The sequence below is a fragment of the Pollicipes pollicipes genome, unplaced genomic scaffold (assembly GCF_011947565.3).
Source record: "Pollicipes pollicipes isolate AB1234 unplaced genomic scaffold, Ppol_2.1 Scaffold_3447;HRSCAF=4054_pilon_pilon_pilon, whole genome shotgun sequence".
NCBI lineage: Eukaryota > Metazoa > Arthropoda > Thecostraca > Pollicipedomorpha > Pollicipedidae > Pollicipes > Pollicipes pollicipes.
The window spans coordinates 15,920,477-15,939,183 of NW_023596297.1; the positions used below are offsets into that span (position 1 = coordinate 15,920,477).

General features: G+C 52.3%; 1 protein-coding gene across 1 annotated transcript in view; it reads left to right on the forward strand.

Moving 5' to 3' along the window:
* Window positions 1–12,649: 12,649 nt before the first annotated feature.
* LOC119092197 (ankyrin repeat and BTB/POZ domain-containing protein 2) overlaps window positions 12,650–18,707 on the forward strand; it is a 97,947-nt gene continuing 91,889 nt past the window's right edge. The window contains exon 1 of the mRNA XM_037215174.1: window positions 12,650–13,151. The gene's annotated coding sequence lies outside the window, so the exon portion shown is untranslated. The remainder of the gene's footprint in view (window positions 13,152–18,707) is intronic.

The window sequence follows — 18,707 nt, forward strand, 5'->3', positions numbered from 1 at the left end:
GCCGGAACCGCGCGATGACAGAGGCGCGCGGCGGCGGTGGCGCGGACGGGACCGACCGGTCGATTATTCGGGGCCGGGGGGGGGGGGGGGGGGTGCGATTGCCGAGCCTCGGGGACCGGTTGCCCGGGAAGTGGGTGCGGAATAGAGCTGAGGATTCGCGTCATTTTGGAATTTGAGGCCTGCGGTGGGCGGAGTCGGATTCAGATTCACCTTTGTAGATCCGTCGATACTCGTACAGATTTGAATGAAGTCGAATTTTTGAATGGAAATTTGACCTCGCAATACGCTTCCACGATGCGATGTAGAGCATAAGACTCCAATCCTGATTTTGGGGTTTCATCATCGCTAGGATTCGAGGGCTGACAAGGCTCGTATCTATTCAAACCTACTTGAATCCTGTGAATGGCAACCTTCAGCTCTAGTGCGGGCCGCGTGACGTACTGGCGACGCGACAAGGCGGCGCGACGCCGTGTCGTGCCGGGCCGGGCCGGGCCGGGCCAAGTCGGGTCGGGGCGGAGGATTAGCCCACGCATCTGCCGGCGGCCGGCGGTGTATTCGCGGAACGTGTCGCTGCCGGGCCCAAATGCCGCGCCGGTCACTGGAACGCCATGAATAATGCATGCTGTTTCTGGTCTGGCGGCTGATGGCGACGACTGACACACCAGATATTTTTTTATTTCGCTTTGGAAATTAGGGGATTTGGGAGCTACATGACGACGTTCGTTGTGGGCTGTCCCCGGCATAAGCCGTGCTGGACACTTTGGGCCGGACGTTCTTGACGAATGATTACAAACATTAAACTGAACAGATACATGCATCTGTTAACTGAACGACACGCATAACAGCTTTCCGTGTCGTGTTCTTGCCAGACCTGGAATTTGCATGATTTGACCACGAGGCACACGAGATCCCTGTCCCATAATGTCTGTATGGTGCTGTTGCGATATGGCGAGTAGCCTGCAGCCTACGTTTGCTACATAACTATTGATGCACTGCTCAATATCATATATCTCTCCATGGTCTCTCCGACTTGAACCCGGCGAAAGGAGCTCCAATGTCACGAGGCCAAACGTTATCTGTCCTATCGACTGATACACCATTTCGTGACATAACGCTCTCTGGTATGGCTGCTTCAGCATGCGGAGTATGGCAGAGTGCGACCAGATTTCCCTCTCTAAACGTCGTTACTTTATCAGCGAACACGATAAGGTATTCTCTTTTTGTCGTCCTGCAATACACTGCGAGAGGCTGCCACTTGTAACAAGTAGCGCAGTGGACCTTCACATTCACTGCCAGGCCGTCGTCAAGAAAAACATGGCCATGATGTCGGAGCGCAGGGAGCCGTTCCTCGCGGCCCGGCCACGACCTGCAGGCCACTGGAGCGGTACCGGACGCTCCGCCAGCGCCCGCAGACAGACGGGCGGCGCGGAGCGCGCCGGCACGGATCTCCGGGGTCGGGCCGCCCTTGCGTGGCGGCCGCCGCTCCACCCCAATCCAGCCACTCGGGCCGGACTGTGGGCAGCGCTGGCCAGCACGCAGCGCCCGGCATAGACAGGGTGTGAGGGCTGAGCCCTTCCGGACCTACTCTCGGCCCCCGGGACAGGAAAAAGACGGACGGGATGGACTGCGAGCAGCTCATCGGATCCGCACACAAAAAATAATCTTCAAGGACAAGTTGTGTGGTTGGTTTGTTGTGTAGCCTTTTGTGTGTGTCCTGTTTTGTTACACTATATCACTGTAAACTGTTTAACTGTTAAATCACTGTGAAAAGTATCGGCTTCCAAATGCTGTCTTCTGCAAATGGTGCATGGTATCGCTTACGAACCAATCATCAGACGTATGTCTGGATAACCTGAAGGCCCTTTCACTCGTTTTACAGTTTTTTTTTCATCTGCCTGGCCACGGTGCTCTACGCATTCTTGTTCTACGCATTTTCCTGCGAAAAATCAATCAAACTGCTCCTATACTCCCGGCGTCGCGAGCCACAAGATGTAACTATGATTGACAGAACGGTACCCTGCTGTCGACCAAGCGTTTGGAGAGCTTCTCCAGCCAAGGCTCTGTCGTAACGACGTCGGGGTCCGTGGTGGTCAGAACACGTGAGGTCATCGGCCACAGGTTTAATCTCTTGTGCGTCACTCGCCCCCGCGAACACAGGTGGATTTGTCCTCGATTTGCATACGCTTTAAGCCCTTGACGTGTCCACACGTCGCCGGTTTGTTCCGGCCAGCTCGGCTGATGCGGCTGCTTTGTCAAAGGACGGAGCTGCCAGGTCACTGGCCGGAGGGTGGCCCCCCACGGCGGCCTGCCCACGCTCTGACACGTGTCCTACGGTTTGGCCAGACCCCACACCGGCGCTCTGACGCGAGTCTTGCCGTTTGGCCAGACCCCGCGCCGGCGCTCTGACACGAGTCTTGCCGTTTGGCCAGACCCCGCGCCGGCGCTCCGACACAAGTCCCGCCGTTTGGCCGGCCCCCACACCGGTGTTCTGTCACGAGTTCACGAGAAACGTTCACGAACTCAACCGTGTGAAGGCGTGACACGCGTAACACGCCGTGGCTCTTGAGCTTGTTTGTTATCCACTCGTAATCCACGTATTATTTATATCTCGACATTGTGACGTGGCCTAGAACTGTCACGTGACTGGAATGTGTTACCTGAATGTTGAACTGATGTGATCGTTCAGTGAGACTCTATGCGCGGCATGACGCAGCCGGTCCATTTTCTTTTTAACATACATTTTTGGAAAGTTTGTCCCAAAAAGAATAGTGTGGCCGAGTCCAGCGAACGCTGTCTATTGTTTTATTACGTGCGTCATTTTCTGAAAGCTCTTGACGATGAAGCATTGCCTTTAATGCGCAGTCACCAATTTTCGAAAGTGAGATCCGGTCATTCATAACGTGCTCAAAGATTGCTGAAGATTGTCTCTGAAGCGTGTTTTCGATGAAGGCCAGGGATCAAATTAAGATAATTAACCTAACTTGTTGTTGCTTAGCTACAGACAGCTTCACGCCCCAGCAAAAATGGGTGTATTGAGCTATTATTGGTGCATGTATATCAAAGCGCAAAATTGTCCGCTACCTTGCCAGAACGATAATAGAAGACCATTTTAAAATTCAAATAAAAAAATCAAGATGGAGATGACAAAAGCAAAGTCAAGGTGAAGAGGAAATGTATGTTTAATGAATAAAAAACTTATGTGCATCTTTATCTTCCCGAATTTGGGCACCACTTAAACTTGGACGACAATGTGATCGGCTTGTTGACGAGTTGGCAACCCTACCCGCAGTAAGTTACCTAAACTAGGCTGTGTTTCGGGATCCAGAATAACAACAGGCCCAAATGATTGCCTTAAAGTCAGACTGGCAAAATGTAGATAAATCAGCAGCTTTGCTTTAAATGTTAAGTCAATCAAAAGGTCATAAGAAGTTCCTTTTATCATGCTTACACACACACACACACACACACACACACACACACACATATATATATATATATATATATATATATATATATATATATATATATATATATGCCTTAATATGCTATACTTCCCTTCAGATGATGTCCGAAGGCCACAAATCTATAGCGTCTGGCAACTCCGGCTAGTACGTATGCAGTTCTCTTCTTCGGGCCCTCCAATTCATAGCATCTGTGCACAATATCCGCACATCTTTCCTGAGCCACGAGCCTACCAATTGGCGGAGGGAGACGATATATCCCAATGATGACGGTAATGGCTGGATGTTTAGCTGTACGGAATGAGGAGCGATGACAGTCAGCCACCAATAATCATAAAGCCTGAACAGGCACTAAAACTCAGCACCTATCGGCCTACAACCAAACAACTATCCAGATAAAAAAGCGAGGAATCTGCCAAATGTAAAAACCCACGCAATCCTGTCGGGCAGCGGCGGACCATCTCCAGCACTACGTTCCCACCAGAGCAGCCTACTGAACCCACGCAGACCCGGCGGCGCGACGTCCGCTGCAACGTGGCGCACCGCGCCGCCGCTCGTCGCCGGCCGCTGCCGGCCTCCCGGCTGGCGGCGGCCGCTGGGGACGGGCGCGCATTCCACGGCCGTCCGGCACGAGCCAACGGCGCAGCCTGACCGAGTTCCGTCAGGAGGTGGCGCTCGGTGGCGCTCGCAGCACCACTACGCTGCCGTTCCGCCGCTGGGGAGCTACATGTTCGTCCCAGCTGGGTACGGCGGGGGGGGGGGGTGGGGGTGGGGTGAGGGGTGGGGGTGGGGTGGGGGGTGGGGGGCTAGATGTTTTAGCCAGGCAGATAACACAGGCCACCGTAGGGATTGCCTGGAGAAGGACGCACACGACGCGATCAGCTTTCGTGACGTTTCATGATGCATTTTCACACCCGTGTGGTGCCGGTGTCAGCCACATCACGTGCAAGAGTGGAACGCATTTTTACATTTACCATAGATGTATTTTTATATTTGTGGGAGAAACCGGCGCGCATATCATAAGCCGGCGAGAACATGTCCCCAAGCCGGAATAGCGAAGAATATACCAATAACGAAGAATATAGCATAAACTGTCCCTCAAAGCAAGCCCCAGAGTAATAAAACAGGTTGGTTTTGGTCTTGATCTGACCTTCATACTTGACCTGAGGTGAACGTAATTTGCTCATTCAATATTTGTGTTGCCTAAGCCTAGGAAAACATCTCAGAGATGCACGACTTCGTCTAGCACTCTGTTGTTGCCTCAGATTGAACGACTCCACAGAAATTGACTCCGCTGAAACCATGGCCTGACTTTGACCCGCCATAGACCAGCCACCTTACAAGGTACATTTAATTTGCTTATGCCACATGATTTGCTATTTAAATGTCTACAGCTGTGCAAAATTTGGCGCGGCCACGCCGCGCCGTTCGGAAACTATTCTAGAGAAGCCTTCGGGTGATCAATTTGACCCCCACACGGCCGAGTGTTAACACTGGCGATATGAAGAGGGTCTGACACGCCTACAGGCCTAATTACAGGTCTCATCCAATTTAATAACCATAAAAGACAGCATACTACATTTTCGGTAGATAATTTTGTGAAGGGTGTATCCCTTTTGTTATTTTGCAGCACTTTTTCTCGAGTAGGTCGTGACTTATGATCTTTTTGTAAAGATCACGTCAGTCATCTTTCTCTCTTCGTCGACGACACAGTTCACTTGTTGGCGATGGGGATATGCTAATTTTTGCTTTAGATAGACGCTGTAGAATTAATGTCAGTGATGGCAGGCCTTATTGTGCATAAGAATGAGTGATCAGAACATTTAGAGATGAAGATAAGTCAACGGTGTCCAATTGCTCTTTTATACGGGAACTTTGGGACCCATATTTGCAGAAGGTATAGTGTGATCCACCAGACCAGCATCATTTTAACGAGCACTGTGCGACCAGATGTAGTGATTTTTGGGTCAAGGTCACACCGGGTCAGATAAATGTAATACAGGTAAGAGTTGATGGGCATAGTTTGTGGCGTGGTTGGTACAGACGTTTTGTGGGGGTGATGATTGTTGTAGACTTATTTAGCTCATGGGTACTTGGGTGTAAGTGTCATTAAACTTCCAAAAAGGCCGAGCAAGGTCATGACCCTGAACTGTTCGCGTCCGCACACAACATCTGAGCTGCCCTGCCATCGCCTGTTATTGCAGTTGCAACATGTATCTAGCAAGGCTTGAGTGCGCTTGTTCACTATTGCTGCTTTTTTATAACATTTGCATCATGACTATCATTGCAGTATATTGAAAGACCCTCTGATCCTCAGCTGGAATGCACAGGTCTTCCCTAGGCTTTCAAATATTAGTAATTTTGAGCTATTCATCATTTTGCGCCGGATATCGCTTGTCACGTCGTCGTCACTGAGTGGTTAGGGGAGAGGCGGGAGAATTGGGACGAAGGAGAATAGGGACACGCCAATATCTTACAGATAGGCAGCTCCGAATCGCCACTTGTACTTTAATGCTTTTCGTTTTTGTATCAAGTAACGCTGGAAACTATCAACTGTCCTTCTCCGGTGCACAGGAACGCTGTACGAGGTGAGTGCCAAAAAAAAAAAATATACTTTTCGAGTGTTAATTCAAGTTGTGTGTGCTGTTCATGTCAAGCCATCTTTTCTTTTCACCATTTCACATTATAAGCTAACATAATGCTAATTTTCTTGCTTGCATTTAAAATTATATAAGCCGATTGACGAACGGCGGATAACTCGTCTAGTAGCTAGCGTGCGCTGCAGGAGAATCGGGACACCCGTCCCGATTGTTGTGCAGATGTCCCAATCCTCCTGCAGGAACCATTAATGTCACTCGTGCATAATACTATACATACATATAAATTGATATAACTGTTTTTATCCAAACTTATTCATCTTTTTTCTTCTTTCAAAACCATGCCACGTGTATACGTTAGAAAAGAAAAGGGGTACGCGGACGTATCTCATAATTCAGTGCTGCTGGATGTCAAAGATATTGTAGAAGGAGTGAGTCTGAGAAAAGCTGCAGAACCCCGCAGTGTGAGCAAAAACGTCCTTGGAAGGTATGTCGCAAAGCACAGTGTCGATCCTGCAGCTCGTCTTGAGCCCAACTACAGTCATTCGAAGATATTCACTGCTGACGAGGAGCAAGCCCTCAGTGAATATGTGATGCAGTGCTCGAAGATGCTCCATGGTTTAACGCACAAGCAAACACGTGAAATTGCCTACCAAATGGCAGTCTAAAATGACAAACATCTTCCCGCCTCCTGGGCTGAAAATGAAGAAGCAGGGCGCGAGTGGATGAAGGCCTTCATAAAAAGGAACACCCAGCTGGCACTGCGGAAACCTGAAGCTACATCCATCGCGCGAGCTGGAGTCTTCAACAGGCACGAAGTCGAAGAAGTCTTCGGAAACCTGTCTGAGGTCCTGAAACAGACGGGAGTCTCGGGTGCGAGGATTTTACATTTAGATGAAACTGGATTCGCGACTGTACAGAAGCCTGGAAAAGTCATTGCTGGAAAGAGAGACAAACAGGTCGGGAAGGTCACCTCTGCGGAGAGGGGTGAGCTTGTCACGATGTGTGTCGCTGTGACTGCCACTGGGGCATACCTTCCCCCTGCCTACATCTTCCCAAGGAAGACTCTTCGGGACAATCTGATGGAAGGCACCCCGGGAGGATCGCTGCAGCTGCGTCACAGTAGCGGGTGGATGACGCCTGAAAATTCTGAGAAGGTGATGCAGCACATTGTGGAGCACATGGGGGCAAGCAAGGACAATCCAGTCATCTTGGTGCCCGACAATCACGTCAGCCATGTCAGCCTGAACGTGTTGACGTTGGCGAAGGACAGTAGAGTCCATATCGTGACTCTACCTCCTCACACGAGTCACAGGCTCCAACTGCCCGATGTCACCGTCTTCGGTCCGATGAAGACAAGCTTCAACAAGCAGGTAGACAGCTGGATGCTCCAAAACGCGGGAAAGTCCATCAAGCTTCTGAACGTGGGGAAGCTCATGGGGCAGGCGCTGATCCGTTCGGCCACCCCAGCCAACATCCTGTCCGGCTTTCGCACGACAGAAATCTTGCCACTGGACACTGAAGTCTTCACCAAGGATGGCTTCCTTCCCGCAGACGTCACCGACAGACCAGCTCTCTCAGCGACTGTGGGAGCGCCCGGGGTGGCTGAAGACGACGCACACGAAGCGGACACACAGGAAGCGGACACACACGATGCAAACACACATGAAGCGGGCACACACGAAGACGGCACACACGAAGTGGATACATACGAAGAGGACCGCGTCGAGAGTCCGGAGCCTCCGTCCCTGTCAAGGACGCTGACTGATCCGGTTAACCTGCAGCTGAAAAGGCCACCATTTGCAAGCAACAAACCGAACTGCGGGGATGCAGTTCCTGGGCTGTCGCGGGCTCCAGCTGAGGTCCAAGGAGGTGGCTCACTCAGCCCAGCATCTCCCGCAGTCCGGCTTGTCTCACCGCAGGAGTTTCGGGGATATCCGTAAGTGAGTTCTTTTTATCACAATTTCTTCCTTAAACTGATAAAGCAGCAATGACAAAGTGTCATTAAGCAGACCTCAGATCGTCCAAACAGCCATTAAGAAAATATTGTTCATTATTAAGCTGTCTTACATTTTCGTGATTATAAATTTCCTTTCATTTCCACCTTTCTTATGTTTGTTGATTATGTTGTAATTCCGTCAAAATTTAGTTTTTTAATGGATAATTTTGTATCCCAAAAGGATCCTCCAGTGAGTCATGCTGTCCAATGCCTATGCCTATGCTCCATACGCTTACAATTCCCGGTCCTCCATTTTTTAAGGCAGGACCCCCTGGTCCTCCATCTTTTAAGGCAGGACCCAAAGCGGAGCCGAGTCGTCGAGGTTGAGGGCGGAAAAAGGAAAAACCATGACGGCTACGAGTACACCAGGGCTGCAAAGAAAAAAAGAGGAAGAGGAGAAGAAGACTCGAAATTCGCAAACCAGACATGAGCGTATGTCAAAGCGACTGTTCGTTGCCAAGAGCAACACCGCTAACACGAAAGGTAAGAAGAGAAAGCTGGGAGGTGCAAAGGACTTGCCAAAGGCTGACGATAAAGCGTTGTGTCTGTACTGTGGGATGCAGTATAGGCTCAGCCGTGAATCGTGGATCCAGTGTACAACATGCAAAAAGAAAGCGTGCTTGCCGTGTACCGACGCAACGACCTGGCAGGCACAGTTTGCATGTGACGTCTGTCGAGACTGATGATCCGCTCATCCGCTATGATCCGATATGATCCGCTGTGTCGCGGGTGGCTGTGCTGGTGGCTGTGCATTGGCTGTGCTGATTTAACGTGATTATTTCGATGTGTAGGAAGTTTAATGACCGTGTACGTTGTTAAATGGGTGCCTAGGATAGGCACCGACATTGTTTGTCAGGCGATCCACCGTGTTGCCATCAACGCATTGGCTGTGCAGATTCAACGTAAGTAGCACGATGTTCAGGAAGTTTGGTGACAGTTGTTTTGCCTGTTTCGTGCTTAGACTGCCGAGACTGTGAGTCCGACGATCCGCTGTGCTACAAATATAGCATTGGCTGTGCTGACACGTGATTATGCGATGCGTAGGAAGTTTTCGACCATTGTCGTTGCCTAGTATGTGCCTAGACTGCCAAGGTTGATAGTCATGTGATCCGCTGTGCCGCAAATAGCGCATTGACTGTGATGATTTAACGTGATTATTACGACTGCAGGTTGTGTGGCGGTCTCGTCTGGTTATTGTGTAGACTGTCGGCATTACTACTAGTCGGATCTTATGCTAGAAATACCTTCCCGTTGTTGGGTTCTTCTGCCAAAAACATAATGGTTATTTGAAGGTGGAAAATATATCCTGAATTCACGTTCTAAAATGTTGTGTCTCAGTTTCATGGATCCGATATGCTACCATTTTCAGCGGAAGGAAACGTTGCCACGACCATTGACAAGTTCCTGAACGTAAGTAGATGGCAATGCAGTGCACTCATTTTACCATTTAAAATTTAATTACAGAACATGTAGCCAAGTAGAAATATTGTCCCAATGCTCCTTAGTATGTCCAATTCATATTCACGTCCGTCCCGATTCTCCTGCGTGCGTCCCGATTCTCCTGTAAATGAAGGTCTTTGTTTTTGTTCCACGCGTGTCGTTCCCTACCACAAAGTGAAACTTACTCGTTAGTTTGATGTAAATAAATATCCAATTTATTTATTTGCATGGTGCAATGTTATCTAGCTTTCATACTTTTGCTGCAATGGCTCATCAAAGTTGAAGTTCCAATAGCGTCCCAATTCTCCCGCCTCTCCCTTATTTAATGACAAAGGAAATACTTGACCTCCAATCCGTGTTTTATCTTGACCTGTCGGGGATCAAATGGATGTCATCCAAGTTCCTTGCAACTGAAACAGTACCAAAAAATACAGTTGCAGTTATCCGATGGCCATAAGATACATATTTACGCTGCATAGCGATGCAAAGCATGCGTGAGCCCGGCGACCTTACTCCGCCTCATAGTTCACAACGTGACCTCAAAAGAAAACAGCTGCAATCGGACAGCTTAAATCACCGATCACTACATCGGTTTTCCCGCTCACCCAACCTTGTTTTGCTCGGTATGGCAACTACCGGAGTGGCACTATGTCATGTATGCCATTGTAAAGGTCAGCCTCGGTGATGTTTCTGTACCTCAGAGTTCAGCCTCGGTGATGTTTCTTTGCCTCAGAGTCCAGCCTCGGTGATGTTTTAGCGACCTGCGAGTTTGCTCATTAAATCCAGACACCAAAATCCGAACAGAACTGGAACACTTTAGAGAGCGCACTGGTACTTACCAAATTACATTTGTTTTTATAAGTTCGGAAATCATAGTTGAGAGAGCATTATGTACCCAGCCAAATGTGGCTTGCTTAAGGTGATGATCGTGACCTGAAAGGTTACTTGCTGATGTGAAATCACAGTAGAATATTATCAGAAAGCTTAGACCATGAGCAACACGGTGATTTGCATGAGCCTCATTGCTGCCTGTTGCGTTAGCCGTGCCTTGAGCAGCCAATTTCCTGGTTGAAGCCCATGATACTTCAGCTTACTAGACCTTGGATTTCACTATGTACGTTAGTTCAACAGTGGTCTAGTCACGTCAACCTCGTGTACTAGTATTTTTAGGTTTGACTGTGAGTGAAAGTGGGAACCAGATTGCTTTCCAGATATGCTTTAGACCTGCACCGAGCAGCACCGTGCATGGTCACTGAAGCTAGCCACTAAAACGCAGAAAAAAAGAAGATCACAACAATCCCACGGCAGGACGCTGTGAAGCGTGCAGCGCGGAAAAGGGGGCCTGGGATGCGGGACATTAAGTCACGACACAACGGTCCAGCACCTTAACACTAAGGCACTGGAGCACGAGGCAATCGGACAATGGGCCACTAGATCCAAATCCACTAGAACACGGGGTAATCAAACAGTAGGCCACTGGAGCACCGGACAATCAAGCACTAGGCCACTGGAACACGGGACATCAAGCACACATGCCGGGGCGCACCTGCACCTACCGCAGCAAAGGTCACTGCAGACCGGCCGGTCCGTTGCCGATGCTCCGCAGCAGTAAAGCACCGCAATGGATACGGCGTGGTGAACCACTGGCACAGCGGAACACGGAGGTTCTGGGGCGTGTCCGAACATGAGAAACTAGCGGACTGCACGCGTTGGGTAAGCCTGCGGACACTGGTATGGAATGAACAACGGGATGGGTGTGGCACTGACTTACGAAAAATAGCAGGTGTGGGCACTGGTAGGGTATGGGTATGTGGTTGAAACGTTTACGAAACGTCGCGTAGATACTTAATTAAACAATACGCGGTACCCCGACTCCACTTCCTTCAGGATAATCCTCTCTATTCACACTACGTTAGGAATTATCAACGCATAAGTCTAAGTTTGGGCGCATGCTTCCCTGAAACTTTTCCGTAGATTAAAACCGAGCTGCTAGAAACACGCAAACAGGGCGTAGTGAGTGAGTGAGACTGACCAGGAATGAGTGGTGGGTCGATATGGGCACGACCCTTGGGTCACGGATAGGACTGACTAGGTAGGAGTAGCGGGTTGCTATGGGCGTAACTCCATGGGTAGTGTGTGGATTGGGCAAACAGAATACTGCCGTGAAGGCCTGTGCAAAGAACGGCGGTGCGACATAGTACTGAAACACCAGGATACCGCAACACACGCGGTCAAAAAACGTCTGTGCTGGACGTGTTACGGGCTCTCATTGTTTTCTACGTAATGCTAGATCCGGATCCTGTTCGGCAGGGGAAATTTGGGTGCTTAACTGGAGCGACCACCCATTGCTCTAATTGCAGCCGAGTTCAGTGATGCCTGAACTTAAGTGGACGAGGAAAAGATCAAGTAAGGTGATATCGCCATGTGATAAATGTCAGTCACCTTACTTTCCTCGTGCCGTAATACAAACGGAGGCTCTTCGTAGTGGCATCGGTATTTCCCTTTTAAAAAGTTGGGTGCCGGTGAAAATTCTACCGAAAACGACATGTATAACGCGAGAGGCCCATTCGCTGCAATGTTAGAGCACGAATACATGAACGAATGTTCAGCTGTTCACAGCCTGATGATCATTAACCTCCACCAGGACAGCCCAATTGCTTAACGTTCTGCAAGAACATATCACACACCCTAATGGGCTGTGCAGCACAGCTTGTGCTACGTGTACGTGATGTCACAGTTAAACATTTTGCATTCGAGTTAGAGGAAAGGCACGCTGTAGAATCTTGTGAACATCCTAACCCGTTAAAATTCCGCAAGTACGCCATTTAAACCATGCAGATCAAGCAGTTACGCTCCATGTCACGGGTTAGACCTTACGCTTCACAGCAAGAAGGCGCAAGTGCCATTTCGTTATTCTGCTGCTCATAGCCGCAACAATTGATGAGAGAGATCGCAGCGTCTCCCTGGCCGTCTCATCCTGACGGCACGGGGCACGTTTCTCGACTGCTGACCGACGCACGCAGGCTAGCGCCGCGCCGCCGGCCGCGGCGCCGGACGCTGGATATGGCAGCACTGCAGCGGCGGCCGGTATTTGGCAGCCGCGCGGCGCCGGCCGGCAGCCGCTGTGCGTGTCGCAGCAGTCGGCCGGCGCCGGTGAGCGCAGCGCAGGGGCCGCGCGCGAGAGTGAGGGACGCCGCAGTGCGCAGCCACGGATAGGACGGCGACACAGGGAGACCAGAGACAGGCGGGCGACGCCAGGTATGGAAGCGAGAAACCAGTGACAGGCCGGTGGCGTCAGAGACGGGCGTGGGCGCTGCAGTGACAGGCTGACGACGCTGGCAACAGCGGCAGGCCACTGACAACAGGGACAGGCCGGCGAGGACAGGGACAGGCTGACAACACGAGAAACAGTCCAACGACTTTAGGGAAAGGTCTGAGGTCGTAAGGGACGCGCCAACTACGCCACAGCCAGGTGTGGGAAACGAGGGACAAACGTGGCAAATCAGTGACAAACGTGGGAAGCCAAGGACAAGCGTGGGAAGCCAGGGACAAGTGTGGAAAGACGGAACATCCAGGAGACGTGCCGGGCCACACTCCGGGCAGCGGAGACGCCGGAACCTTTGGTCGTCATCTTTGACGAGGAGCTGGTCACAGGTAAGCTGCAGCGTGCAGTGGAGGTTGCGGTTGTTCCGTTACTCGTCATGTTACTTGCGTAGGACTTGCTGTGAACATGGTGGTGTGAAAAATGGCATGTATAGGAGATGCCGTGAGCTTTGAATGTGGGCACGTATAGGATGACTGATGAACCTTGTGCGACGCATGCACACAAGGTAGCTGTTAACTTCAGCTCTCCCGCGATACGTTATCTTGGTATGGTGACCGTTTTGGCGGGACCCCGATGAACATAGCAAACAAAATAAGAGTCATGCGCGCAAGAGTGGCGCTGCCAATGTCGGAGAGACGCAAGAGTGGTGCTGCTGATGTCGGACACATGCGGGAGTGGTGCTGCTGATGGATACGTGCGGGAGTGGTGCTGCTGATGTCGGACACACACGGGAGTGGTGCTGCTAATGTCGGATAGACGCAAGAGTGGCGCTGCTGATGTCGGACACACGCGGGAGTGGTGCTGCTGATGCTGGTAGATGCAGAGGTCACTGCCAGTAGAAGGCCAGTCACTTCTGTGACGGCCCATCCATTCCATCACGCGGCATGCCGGACAATTGTGTGCTGTGTGTGGCAACGCGTGGTGCAACACCTGTTCCCAATCGTCACCCACAGCCACACTTAGATTACCTATGAAAGCCCGGCACACACTTTGGTAGAAGCATGCTGCCTTTACTGCCGCCTTTCTCGCACACTCCGAGCGTGGTGTCAGGGTTGTTCAACGCACCGCACAGTGCGAGGTTAACAGTTGGTGGTCTTATCTGAGCCCGCGATGTTCCATATTTGAGTGTCTTCTAGTATATCACCCGCACTAAGCCCCAATAAGGATATTCCAACTGCTGTGCTTTCCGTTCGTGGTGTACCTGTGCTCTAATGCGAAATTACAGACATTGCTAACATTTTGTGTATGACTTCGACGTACTGAGATGCCCTAACGGCCAGCAATGATTGCTTTAAGAACGAAGCATCATAGGCGATATGAACATGAGCTTGGTCTGTCCGACAGAATAACTGAATGCTTAAGCATTCAACTCCAGATATTTAAACGATGAATCGCAATGCCGTTTTTCGACATGGTCAAGCCAGACTGACAACGTGCTCGTTGTAAATGTCTGCAATTAGCGGGTCTGCAAGAAGCGTTTGAACTCATCAGTCTTCCTCTGTCGTGGAACATTCCTGAAAAACCTGTCCGTAATTTCTGAAACGCAAACCATGTGCATATCGCGGCAGCGACTTTTTATGCACCAGTGGCATGCGAATACTGTCACAACAAATATGTCTGACTTGTCTGAGCACTGATATAATCAATGTAAAGTTGGGTGCTTTGTCAGTCGTCTGGGCTCTCTGCTCCCAAATTTAAAGGAACCCATCATCTTGTTTGGCACAGCGCGATGGTACACCACATTTTAATGCTTCCTTGACGCTGGGGACAAACAGAGCATACAACTCAGGGCGGGTGCTCATTTGGTGGAGCTCAGCGAACGGACAATGTCAGCTTTCCTTGAGTGCACGGAATATTGAAATCTAAAGACCCGTATACTGGAGCCCGCTTGCCCATACTTCAGTGTCCCGGATCCTGCCAGCCCCACAGTCCGGCGCAGTGGGCCCCGCCAGCCCTACAGTCCGGCGCAGCGGGCCCCGCCAGCCCTACAGTCCGGCGCAGCGGGCCCCGCCAGCCCCAGAGTCCAGCGTAGCGGACCCCACCAGCCCAACAGTCCGGCGCAGCGGACCACGCCAGCCCCACAGTCCGGCGCAGTGGACCACGCCAGCCCAACAGTCCGGCGCAGCGGACCACGCCAGCCCCACAGTCCGGCGCAGTGGACCACGCCAGCCCAACAGTCCGGCGCAGCGGACCACGCCAGCCCCACAGTCCGGCGCAGCGGACCCTCGGGCCAGGAGCGGGCGGCGCTGGACTGCTCCAGATCGGACCGATACCTTGGGCCCGAGGCCGGGCCGCTCAGCGCCGCCGGAATGTCGATGCCGCCGTCTGAGTGACGGGTTACGGCCGGCCGCGCGCCCACCTGTTTGCCATCCTTTTTATTGTGGCGGAGTTTTGTTCACGGCACGTTCGGGTCGGCCCGGCCGAGCCGCGGCCATTGCGGAGGAATGCCGGACAATGCGGCGCGCCGGTGCGCCGCCGGCGCCGCAAACGCGTCCGGTTGGACGGCCGATGTCGTCCGGCGCCGGCTCCTTTCTGTTCCGGCCGATATTACAGATCGTTTATCACGGCCGCTCTTTCGGATGAGTTCGGCTGATGTATGGCACGGAAGTGCTCACACTGAAGGTAGTTATTAAGCGCGCCTATCGTTTCTCAAGGCGAAAGCGTTTACACGGAGGGGTACCTGCTGCCCGTCCGACACTAGCTGCTAAGCGTCTGTGGTGGGGCGCGTTCAGGCTTTGCTTCCAGCTCGACCTATTTATTTATGGCGCGGGTGGCCCGCGGACTTCTGGTGCTCTCTTCGTGTGACGTATGGTGGTCTCCCGCTGTGTTTTCCCGGAGCTCTATTAAACGTTGAAGTTCCCGCCAGTTTTGGCGGCGCCGAAACAGTGATCGAAAACGTCACGTAGTTAAGCTAACCTACTTTTGGCAACGGGACGGGAGGTCATTCGGGTGGACGGTCTTGCCGATCTCAGCAAACAGAGGTGCAGTTGTGGCCATAGGCCGAGACTGTTGGAAACATGTTAGGTGTATTGAACGGGTTCCAGATAGGAAATGCTGCGATTGTACTATACACCCTGGCACCGCATAAAGTATGGCTCTTGGACATTTGCTGGGATTCTTAGCAATGATGACTGAAGTTTGCATTCCTGGTGGCAACACTGATCATTGATCTAATCGAGGCCAAGGTCTGTATGAATGGCATCTGCATACATGACTGACATGATCAGGGTTCATCGATGCATCTGGACAAGGTCTCATTATTATTGGGGACAAACCTGGAAGAGTGCATATGCAAGGTAGATCTAACACATAATTGTAACGCTGCGTGCAAAGTCAAATGGCTTATACTTATACCTTGAAAGTAGGGCATCCGGGAGAAGGAAAACGTTTTCGCGCCACTATGGGCAAAAACGGAAAGGGATGATTACTTAACTAACTTAAAGAAAATGATGAAACAATAGGCGTTTAAAGCAACCAATGGTAGTGAATGGCCCCAGCTGCTACCAAGTATCCAAATATTCGCTCCTACCCCTTAAATTAGCACAGTTATGCGGCTGTTTTCCATGTGTGACGTGCCCACAGTTGACGCCGCAGTGCTCAGTGCTGGCGGTGGCCCAGTCCGTGACGGGCTGGCAGTAATTGGGCGTTTCTAATCCCCATCTCGTGACAGCCGGGCCGCGGCAGGCAGCCTTCAAGGTCCACGGCTGTGAGCCCCGCCCGCCTGGCCGTGTTGCACAACGAAATGCTATTCGGCGTTTGTCGGTGGCGCGTGTGACGACTCACGTTAGGTCAACAGGTCCGGGTGACAGCCGCATTAGGTCAATAGGACTGGGTAACAAGCCCGGATTCGGTGCGCGATGCGTGCGACGACTCCTTGCTTCACCAGCGGCGCCGCATTACGAGTTCACGTTCGGTAAACAGCCCTGTAAAGTCATCACATCCGGTCAGCAGCTTCGAATGACCTTCATACCTGACCATCAGGTCCGAGGAACTTCTGCAGTCGTCAACATCCGCTTGCAAGGAATACAAGTTCAGTTAACAGACTCGCGCAACGATTTCACATGCGGCAACCAGCCTCAGCGCGACAAATCTGTGTGACACATTTAAAGTGGGCCAAGGGCTTCGTCTAATGCATCCGTCTTGGGTTAAATGCTCCCTACAACAACCCTGCATCATTCAGTAGGTACGTAAGTACAATCACACCGCGTCCGGTGGGCCGGTTCGCATGCAACTCCATACTTTTCAACATCTCCATACATCAACACTGCCTTCCTAAGCAGCTCCGTACGACAACACCACATTCCTCAACAGCTCTGTGCAGCGACTCACGTTCGGCCAGCAGCGTGGCATAGCGCTCAAAGGCCACGCCGTGCCGCCGACCGCCTGCAACAAGCGCCGCGCAGGGAGAAACCGGTCGCCCGGTGCGTAGCTGGCCAGCCGGGCCGGCGCGCTGGCGGCGGCGCGCGCGCGCCTCTCTCCCTCCGTCCGGCCTCTGTCAGCAATGGCTGGTGCGCTGGAATGCGGTCGGCTTTTTTGTGGCGCGCGCCGCGCCGGGCTGATTTATTCACAATTTATACCGGATGAGCCACGGCTGACCTGCATGGCAACAAACGAACGGATTGGCGTGCGCCATGCACGAGGGCGGCCCGGCCGGGTGTGAGCGCCCCTCGGCCGGCCGCCCGCCCGCCGGGTCAATAGCTGTTTACACGTGCCAGGCACGCCGGGTCAGGGGTCACGCCGGCTGCACCATGAGTCGGCGCCGGCGTGGGGCTCTCCAGCACGTGGCTCCGGCAAACACGTGAATAAACATGAACGTGTAATGGGCGTGGAATGGCCGGCCACGTCTTAGTAGCGTTTCTCGGCGGGGTTCAACTGCTACCCGACCTGTAATCGACTGGCAATTATGTGTGTTCTGCAACTTTCCTGTCCAGGTCTTTATAAAGACCCGGGCCCTGTAATCAGCTTCACAGAAACTAGATGCAGGATGACGTGAACCTTTTCGATGTGCACGCACTGATTGCACTTTATTCGCTTATTCTCATCGCCAGACAGACGAAGACTGTTACACACACCTAAATGACGCGCAAAAAGCTTTTCAGAAACCACGCACGCCCCATCCCAAGCGGGTTCACCGTGGATCCCGTCAACCTTCCCTGCGCCGGTTCCATATTTTTTTCTTATTTGCCATCGAACACATTCCGATTTCCACCTGAAATGTAAGCACCCCATAAACGTCTGTCGTCCAGCGCAGCGGCCTCGAGTAATGTTTCTCCGGTCGCCAGTTACGACCCAGTCCAACGCCGCCCGCCGAGTGCCGATTTCTCCGGGGACCCCGGTTAGCGCATTATAGCGAGTCCATTATTTACCCCTGCCACCTAATCGCATATTTCCTAGCACCCTACCCAAAAGGCAGGGAACGGGTGCCATAAATTCACCGCCCGTCCGGCCTGGCCCCAAATCTAACCAGGCTTCCTCGCCTCTGTCCGCTGAGGCTTTTATTGCGATGGGTTCAGGCGTTGAGACTCTGCCAGTTCCTCCGCGACCGGTTAGGCCGACCTCTTCACCGCCCGCGCGCACGAGCGTACCGACGTGCGTACGGCGTGCGTACTGGCGTGCGTGCGGGCGTGCGCTCGTCCCGCGCTCTCGGCGGCGTGTCACACGGCCACCTCCCTCGACGCCGCGCGCAAACTGCGCGGTCATAGTTTTTAATGGAATCGGGGGCCGTCGGCCGACCGGCGGCTACCGCGGCCCGAGCGGCGCTGTTTTTCGGCCGCGCTGCTGCACCATGTGGCGCTGGCAAAAACGAGCGGCCGGCGAGCCGGCGCTCGGCGAACAATGGGCGCTGGCCAGCGGCGCTGTCCCGCCGCCGCGCTCGGCCGCACGTG